The sequence below is a fragment of the Melitaea cinxia genome, chromosome 20 (assembly GCF_905220565.1).
Source record: "Melitaea cinxia chromosome 20, ilMelCinx1.1, whole genome shotgun sequence".
NCBI classification, from domain to species: Eukaryota; Metazoa; Arthropoda; class Insecta; order Lepidoptera; family Nymphalidae; genus Melitaea; species Melitaea cinxia.
Window position 1 is genome coordinate 7,347,872 of NC_059413.1, and position 10,225 is coordinate 7,358,096.

Consider the following 10,225-nt stretch of genomic DNA (forward strand, 5'->3'; position numbering starts at 1 on the left):
AGGACTGCACAAACACCCAGACTACGGCAAACACCTGTATGGCCAATACAAATGTTTGTCATGTGCGGGGATTGAACCCACAACCGCAAGCGCAACAGGTACAATCCATGGCTGTAACCGTTGAGCCAACGCGGCGTCAGACAAGGATAGCCTGATGTAAAATATAATCAAGTATGGTAAGGCATACTAGATCAGGACCCGGTCCGGTCCAGATTAGGACAGCCTGATGTAAAATATAATCAAGTATGGTAAGGCATACTGGATCAGGACCTGGTCCGGTCCAGATCAGGATAGCCTGATGTAAAATATAATCAAGGATGGTAAGGCATACTGGATCAGGACCCAGTCCGGTCCAGATCAAGATAGCCTGAAAGAAATTACGCGAACTGAGCCTGAATCGCGCTATTAATGTTTTTAAGCGCACTTAGTACGAGTATATCATAGTACAGTTATCAATAGTACAGTTATCAGGACAGTCTAGCAGGGAATCCATTTCTACACAGTGGAGCAGTCGTAAGTAATAAGAAATAGTTAATTAGTAGTTAATTATTAGAAGTTAATAATTTTTTTTTAATAATTATAAATAATTAATTTATAACATAACAATAAATAAAAATTTAAAATTAAAAGTAAAAACATAAATAAATAATACATTGGAAAAAATAAACGGAAATAAATATCATAATAATTATGTAAATAACATATTTATAATATAAATTCGCTTTTTTTCTTAAACAATTATTTCAAGAATATACATTTGTGTTTCTTAAAAGGACCGGACCGAACCGGCTGATCAGGATGAGATGAGATTTCCTGATCTGGACCCGATCAGGAAATATCATCTCATCCTGATCAGGTCCGGACAAATCATCTGCGTTACATGCCTTATCTAGTCCTGATCAGGCATGCCTGGTCCGGTCCTTCTAAGGAAGACGAAAAAATTTCTACTCGGGGTCTTATCATAACCATAAAGTCATTTATTGGAAGCAGGCTGAAAATAAGAACTTTTTGAAGGTCAATTTTACAAAAGACAGTCTCCCTCTGTTACTGCACTTTCTGTAGATATGAAATGTAAAGAAGAAACGGGTTAATTAATATTACTTTAAAAGGTATAATCGTAGGTATTTTTAGTGCTGTATAGCGTTCACGCAGACGACGTCGCGGGCAGCACCTAGTTACATATAACTCTAAAAGTACTTGTCAGATCTCAGTTAAATTTAAATGGACACGCAACATATCTTTCAATTAAAACAAAATTTATCGAAATCGGTTCGCCTAGTCAAAAGTTCTGATGTAACATAATTATGTACATATAAAAAATATAAAAAAAAATACAATCGAATTGAGAACCTCCTCCTTTTTTGGAAGTCGGTTAAAAAGTGATATTTAAAATTTTATAAAGATATTTTATTTAGACAGATAGCTATTAACAAAGCACTTTTTTCGTATACTATACATAGTTATAACAAAGGTTGTAATAATTGTATTTACATAGTAAGTAATGTTAAATTAAGGAATATTTTTTTGGTTTCACCTTCGCTATTTTAAATCTCCTGTTATCCATGTACCAAGTTTTATTAAAATCGATTTTACACGTTGGAGAAACCCACAAAGAATGCTCAAACACCCAGACCACGGAAAACATCTGTATGGCCAATACAAATATTTGTCATGTGCGGGGTTCGGTCGCGCATCCGCCAGCGCAACAGCCACAAACCAGTGCTGTGACCGCTGATTAGTATAAACTAATAGTAGACATTGAAAAATATATCTACTTACTCAGAAAACATAACAGATTTACAAATAATTGTGTGTTGCTGGCAAACGAAAAAAAAGCGAGTTCATTTATATCGACAAGTAATAAAAACGTAGGTAGACGAAAAAATAGTCAAGTAAATTTTTTTATTTTTTTTTTGTCACTAGGTCGGCAAACAAGCATACGGCTCACCTGATGGTAAGCGATTACCGTAGCTTATAGACGCCTGCAACACCAGAAGCATCGCAAGCGCGTTGCCGACCCAATTCCCAATCCCCCCAGGAGCTCCAGTCACCTTACTCACCAACAGGAACACAATACTGCTTGAAAATAGTATTATTTAGCTGTGATCTTCTGTAAGGTCGAGGTACTACCCCAGTCGGGCTGCTCCATATTTTGAGCAGGAAATTCCTGCTGTGCCCTACCTCAGTTGTATTGTATTCATTGTTGTCCTCATTGTTGTTGTTTGTAAATACGCATTACCAAAGATTACTCCAAAAGTTGTAATCAGATCTCGATGAAATTTAAATGTGATCACATAATAAACATCGGCTTTCGATTAAATTAAAAAGCATTAAAATCGGTACACCCAATAAAAAGTTATGCAGATTTTCGAAAGTTTCCCTCGATTTCTCTGGGATCCCATCATCAGATCCTGGTCTCCTTATTATGGTACCAAACTATGGATATCTTCTTTCCAACAAAAAAGAATTATTAAAATGAGTTCATAAACGACGGACTTATCCCCGAACATAATATATATATATACGGTCGAATTGAGTACCCTCGTCCTTTTTTGAAGTCGGCTAATAAAAAAAATATCACTTCAGTATACCTAAATACTATTGAAGAATAATTTAGAAAAAGTATTCATACATAAAATGAAAAATATTTTTAGTCTATAAAATATTTATTGAAACTTACCAGTAGCCCAGTAGTAATTCCTCTTGTAAAATTAATACTTTTTCATGGAACAATTGTAAAATGTTATTATTTCTGGATATCTACAGATTTTATTAGGACACAACATCTAGATTGAGAGAATGCGAGATTAGTAGTGAGTGAACCGAAAACAGTGAAGAGTCGTTGTACAGTGTACTCGTTGTTATTGAATTATGTTTGGATTAGCGATAGGAAAGTCGACTCTGACATGTGTTGCCAACCCCAAGAAACTAAAAGAACAGCAGCTCACCAGAAAAAAAAAAAAACATTTTCTTTTTTTTTCTTTTTTTCTCTCTTGATTTCATACTTTCGTCGCATAATTCAAATAATTACCTACTTTTACTAGCTATCAGGACTTACATACATTGTTAAAGTAACATTATTTTCCACTTTCATCCTCAATTTCCTCATCTTTAGTATTTTCAGACTCATCTTCCTTCTTAAAATCATACATATTGTTGTTAAATTTAAATGAGTAGCAATCAGTTATTTCGGATTTAACCATTTGCTACCCATTAGAAGATTTAATGTGTATGACCTTACGGTCGATATTTTGATGCGTAATTAAGTTTTCATAATATTTATAGCAGAAACTAATCTTTACACGGTGGCGCTGCAAGTAAACACAAAAGTTTCTTCAGCAATTTACACAATTCACACAAGGGCTTAACATTTGTAAATGCTTGAAATGTTTTAAAATATCTGAAAAATACGTTTTGGAGAATTTTGAACAAAGTTTATACATGATTTCCCCGTGTATAAAATATGAATGTCAATCACATAAGACTGGTCGAGAAATTCCCTCGAATCCCGACAAGAGTAAATACTGCCATCTCGTATCGTTGTGTATTATTATTTAGTGGTCATCAAAACATATTACATAGTGTAATAGATAACGCTAAACACTAATTGAAAAACAGTAAAAATTAGGTTAAAACACAAGGGTTGGTAACACTGAATCTAACCTTAGTCAAAAATCGATCTTTTCATAAAAATAATCGACTTCTTAGGATCGATTTGAACCTGTCTCGACTCTCGAGCCGATTAAAAACGATTCTCACTCGATGATGATATGGATGGTAGTGTAGTTTGTACCAGGGCTTGGAAAACTGTTAATAGTTCGGTAACGTTAACTTGTCTCGGCAGACATAACGTTGTTTATGGAGTAGTGAGCCATTTTACCGTTGTATTTTTTACGGGTATTATAAGCCAATTAAGACTTCAATTACATCGACAAGTAATACAATGTAGGTAAACGAAAATATAGTCAAGTAAATACGCGCTATCAAAGATTACTCAAAAAGTTGTTATCAGATCTTGATGAAATTTAAATATGACCACACGATAAACACCAGCTTTTGATTAAATTAAAAATCATCAAAATCGGTACACCCAGTAAAAAGTTATGCAGTATAATACAACGTAGGTCGACGAAAATATAGTCAAATATAAACGCATTATTAGATATAACTCGAAAAGCTATTGTTAGATTTCAAATAAATTTAAGTGGGACCAAATGACACACACTACCTTTCGATTAAAAACTTTTTGTCGAAATCGGGCTACCCAGTCAAAAGTTCTGAAGTAACATACATTAAAAAAACAGTCGAATTGAGAACCTCCTACTTTTTTTGAAGTCGGTTAAAAACTGATAGGCGCTCCAATAAATCGTGTTTTTTGAAAATCATATTTAAATACGAATTACATATTTATAAAATATGAATGATATGTTTTTACCGACAATAATAAAAAATATAAATAAATATAAAAAATTAAATTAAAAAGTTATTAAAAAATAATAATGATAAAATATGAATAATATTTTTCGATTTTACCGACATAATAATAAAAATAAGAACTGGTTGTTTAAATAAAAAATAACGAGTGCAATTAGGAAAAAGAAAAGAAAAAATAAGAATCGATGTGGAAATTTGAAGATTTGAACCGTGGTCTTTTCGGTCGGTTGCGACCGGCCGATTTCCCACCTGAGCTATTACAATTTTGTGGACAATTGTGAAATTTACCTTCGTATTCTAACGATATTGCAGCCATTTTTTCAGTGTCAAAAACTGAGATAAAACGACATTTTCTAAAAATAAATCCTAGCTAGATTTATTTATCTACCCCTAAATTCCCTGCATACTAAATTTCATGAAAATCGTTGGAGCCGTTTCCGAGATTCAGATTCTATATATATATATAGAATCTGAATTTAAATGAAATTTAATAATTTTTTCTTTCTCAATTATATTAATATTGATTGTATAGTTTTAGGAAGAAATTATATCATATATTAATAATCTATAAGTAATTTAATAATGTATAAATAATTCAATAATAAATAATCTACAACGCTTCAGTCTGTAATATCCCACTACTGGGCATAGGCCTCTTTCCCCATGTAGGAGAAGGATCAGAGCTTAATCCACCACGCTGCTCCAATGCGGGTTGGCGGATATATTCCCTACTACGAGTAACGATCGCTATCAAGTGAACATGATAACAACCGGGACCAACGGCTTAACGTGCTCTCCGAGGCACGGTGGGGAGACCCACAAGGACTGCACAAACACCCAGACCACGGCAACCACCTGTATGTAAAACAAAAAGCATGGAAATCGATCCACCCAGTCAAAAGTTCTAAAGTTCTTAATCGAATTGAGAGCCTCCTCCTTTTTTGGAAGTTAGTAAAAATTGGCGGCTCGCGGCTCGCAGTGCTGCCACACGCACGAGCGGAGGCGGATTACGAGCAAAATTTCAAACTTGTCAGATCGCCAACGAACTTACTCGGTGGTTTTAAAGTACGCGTACTTAGGGTGACACACCACCGAAAAAGGTCGTCGAGTCACAAGTTCGCGAACTTACTCGCACGTCTATCACCCCCTTTACTTATGAGTGAACTGTGAGTTTTTAAATAAAATGTACGCTTCAGCCTGTAATATCTCACTACTGTACATAGGCCTCTTTCCCCATGTAGGAGAAGGATCAGAGCTTAATCCACCACGCTACTCTAATGCGTAACGAGTAACGATCGCTATCAGGTGTACATGATAACAACCGGGACCAATGGCTTAACGTGCTCTCATGGTGGGGAGACCCACAAGGACTGCACAAACAGCCAGACCACGGCAAACACCTGTATGGCCAATATAAATGTTTGTCATGTGCGGGGATCGAACCCGCATCCGCCAGCGCAACCGGCACAATCCATGGCTGTGACCGTTGCGCCAACGCGGCGGAAACATAAATACTGTGATTTATATTTAAATGAGCCATACTCAACCATTTTTTATAGGGGCCACAAACACGTTTCAGTCATGGTGTCGCGGGCCGCAAGCAAAAACTATTTAGGTTTCAATTAAAACGTAATTCCAAGTTAATAATGTAGTTACTTTATTAATGAAAAAATAAGCTTTGACAAAGATATATAGATTTTTACGTATTTTAATGCGATTTTTGTATTTATGAACACTTTTTAAAACTTTTTTAAAGTCTGGTTTAGCGCTACATGCTATCCTTATTACATCTTCCAGGTGAGAATCTGTAAGTTTGTTTCTATAAATGTCCTTTGTGTATTTCATTTTTGAAAAAGACGATCGCACACATACGTAGTTCCAAAAAATGTTAGTAGGATTTGCGCACATCTTTGGACGTTTTTATACTTTTGGTACTCAAAAATTCTACATATTCTCTATTTTTCTCTTTTTTCTTTAAACAAAACTTCAAGATTAGTTTCGTTTTTAAAATCAATGAACTCATCGAACAAGTCAGAGTAATTACAATTTGGATCGTCCCAAATTTTTGATCCGAACGCCCATTTTCTAATGGGCACAAAATTTAAATTGGTTTACGATAAATTCTGCCGTCTTAATTAAGAAGGGCACAACTAACATTTTTTGCGAAATTAAGTTATATATATATTCGAAATCAGAAAAAAGAGCCCTATCTGCCTAATTTTTTGTGTATTTTTAGTAGCAAAATTAACAGAGATAGTATAAGCTTAAAGGACACAACTACACTATTATTTAAGTTTTAGTACAGGAAAATGGCGCATTGAGAGATATGACGTATAAGCCACCTTTAAATTTTAGTATATTTAATTGAAAAGGCGTAACTGGCGTACGTCAAATATAAAAAAGGCTTATGTGGCACTTGTGCTCATCTTTTATACCAACACATTAACAATTAATGTAAAAGAAAGATCACAACTGGCAGTTATGGTAAGGTTATTTTTATTACTTGTTTCTATACTTATTAATACTTTTTATTTATTTTTATCTAAACATTTTTAACAACAAATAACCCTTCTAGACTACAAATAATGTTGTTAAAAAACCGCAGAAGGGTTAGTTGCTGGTAAAAATATTTTCGTATAGTGAAAATCAAAATCCAAAATGTTTAATAGAATAAATGTTAAAATCGCTATAGCCGTGTTTTTAAGCTTTTGCTATTTATAATGCATAATTATAAATAGTGATGCATTTTCATGCATTGTCTATAGGTACTTTATTAGCTAATTATGTTATAAATGTTAAAATGTATTTGTTTTGTTTGTTTGTCTTTCTTTTTCATCGCTATATAGGTATAAGGTCGCAGTTGTAAGTGTGAAGTTGAAAAGCTAGAGAACAGAGGCCTTTTTTATACAGATACCGTTGCTTTGACTTTGATGACTAGCCCGTTAGCGCAATTTTTAGTGGCCCTACTTTCAGTGCCGTGGGTTATGGGTTCGATTCCCGCCTGAGTCTAGGTGTAATATTTGTATTTATATATGTATTATTTCTATGTATATTTATAAAAAATATATATAGTTATAACAGTTGGCTGTTACCTGTAACACAAGCATTAAGTTTCTTACCATAGGAACAGACGACCGTGTGTGTATGTTATAAGATATTTATTTTATTTATTTATTTAGCGAGTGTAATTGCTCATCAATAATAATTATACTATTTTTTTTCAGCAATATGTCATCGAGAAGCGCAAAATTAGTAAATGTTGCTTTACGCAACGAAAACTTTGTAAAGGAACAGATATCTGTCCCATCAACAAGTGCCATTAAAAATTCCGTACAGGCATCAAGTGAGGAAATTTGGTCAGTTTTTGATTCTGATGATTCATTATTAGACAAAGATTACGAATTACCTTTAACATGACAACAAAACATCAGTACCAATAACAGTGACTCGGAATCCGACTTTATACCGTGTTCACAGAAAATTAAACACAGAACAATTTTGGAATCACCTGAACAATCGGACGGAGAAACAGTTCAACTGACTAAGAAAGGAAGTATAAGGAAGCGGAAAACATACAACGTTAGCTTAAGAGATCGAAAGAGACTAAAGAATGAAGAAAAAATATTAACTAAATATTTTGTAAAGGCAGGTTGCCAGGAAAACATCCGCAAAAAAAGTGCTCAATTTTGATGAATATTATTTACGTTTGTTACTGGTTGTGTTAATTTTTTTCATTTCAGACAAATTATGTGCTGCAAGCCATTTTAAATTATACGAATTTAATTATAATTTGTGATTTTGACTAAATTCCTTAATCGATACAATTAATTTAAAATAAAAGTTTAATTTTCTAGTAACTGCCTTGTTTTATCTTTAGAAAAGTAATAAAATTTTAATATTTTACTTTATATTTTTATGTATCTAATTTTACACTAAAAGAGCACAATTGAATAAAAGTGCCTTTTCATGGTAACATTTCAATATTTTACTTAATATTTTACATTAAAAAGGCGCATTTTGTTGTATGTGCCTTTTTAACGTAAAATTTGTGTTTTTACCTTATTTTTTATGTTAAGTTGAAAGAAAAAAAGAAAATTATTTATTATATGCATTAAAAATAAAAGAAATATATTGCTATAGTCTAATATGTACTATATAAATGCAAGTATTTACATTCGCACAATTTCGGAAAACATAGCTTTGTGATGATTTTTTTCAACAAAAAGAAAAAATATTTTAAAGTCCTTTTTCTCATTATTTACAAAATGTTAGTTGTGCCCTTTTTAATAAAGACGGCAGAATTGGTAACTTCAGATGGGCCAACAACAAGAGCCCGGCAGGCCGCATGCGGCCCGCGGGCCGCAGTTTGAGTATAGCGGATTTAAATATTAGAGATATAAATACTGTGATTTTTATTTAGAAAATGGCTACCTTAGGTTAAAAAGAGGATAAAAGGCTAAGTGTTAAGTATTAAGTTCTATTTTAATAAATACTGTGATTATGATATTGTTGATAATTAAAAATATACATAGTTAATATGTTAAAAATAAGCGCCTATTAACTTTATTGAAATGAGTAAATTCGATCCCAAACACGATTTCCAAGTCGATAGTCAGCGTCAGAATATTGTGAAGAGTGCAAAAAAATGTATAAGATTGAGAAATACCAATTTCTATTATTTAAGTACATAAAATTCCACTGTAATTGAGTCAAATCGTGCGCTAGTGTAGTGTTCAAGAGTACCGAATTACCGATTAACAAGTTCTCAGCACAGTTATTTTTAATAGTTTTTTCAAGTTCCGTAATTTTTTATGTTAATATTTTTTTATTACTATGTCGGTAAGATTGAAGATTGTCATTCATATTTCATTGTTATGTAATTCGTATTTAAATATAATTTCCAAAAAACATCATCTAGATAGTTATGCACGCACGCCGGCCCTCCCCGTCTTCGATTAGTACGAAACTGTTCCGCTGACTTAGCATTGCCACCGGGCAGTCCATAGTGACTGCGCCAACGGGCTAGTCACATGACTAGCCCGTTGGCGCAGTTTGTAGTGACCCTGCTTTCTGCTCCGAGGGTTGTGGGTTCGATTCCCACCCCGAGTCTGGGTGTAATATAAATATTTATTTATATATTTATATATGTATTATTTATAAGTATGTTTATCGAAAAAAAAATATGTAGCTATATACCAGTCGGCTGTTACCTATAACACAAGCATTAAAGTTGCTTACTTTAGGAACAGACGACCGTGTGTGTATTGTGTAAATATTTATTTATTTATTTATTTATTTATTATAGTATTAACCCTTTAACGCATATGGGACACATTTGTCCCCGTACGTTTTTTCAGTTTCCTGCGATACGTATTAGTTTAAATAAATTTAAAAGTTTGTATTTATAAATTTAAAAGTATGTTTAACGATATTTTAGCTGAGATCACTGAGCAAGATAGATTAGAAAAGAAATAAATAGACGCGAAGTTGTGAGTTTTTCGTCGGCTAAAGTCGTGTTTTAGATTTTAATTTTTGTAATATTTCTTCAGTTTTATGATGTTTTTTTTTTAATAATTCTATTCATTGGTTAGTATTTTGCAAGTTTCATCTGTTTTTCTAATGTTTTCATTCCTAAATATAGTTTTTTTACGAAAAATGGAAAAGGGACACGGGTGTCCCAGTGTGCGTCAACGGAGTCTTTTGTCATATGTTTGACCACCCTCTAAATTTACTATATTTAAGTCATAATTATTGTAAGTCAATGCAAATTTTGATTCAGAAGTTCGAAAAC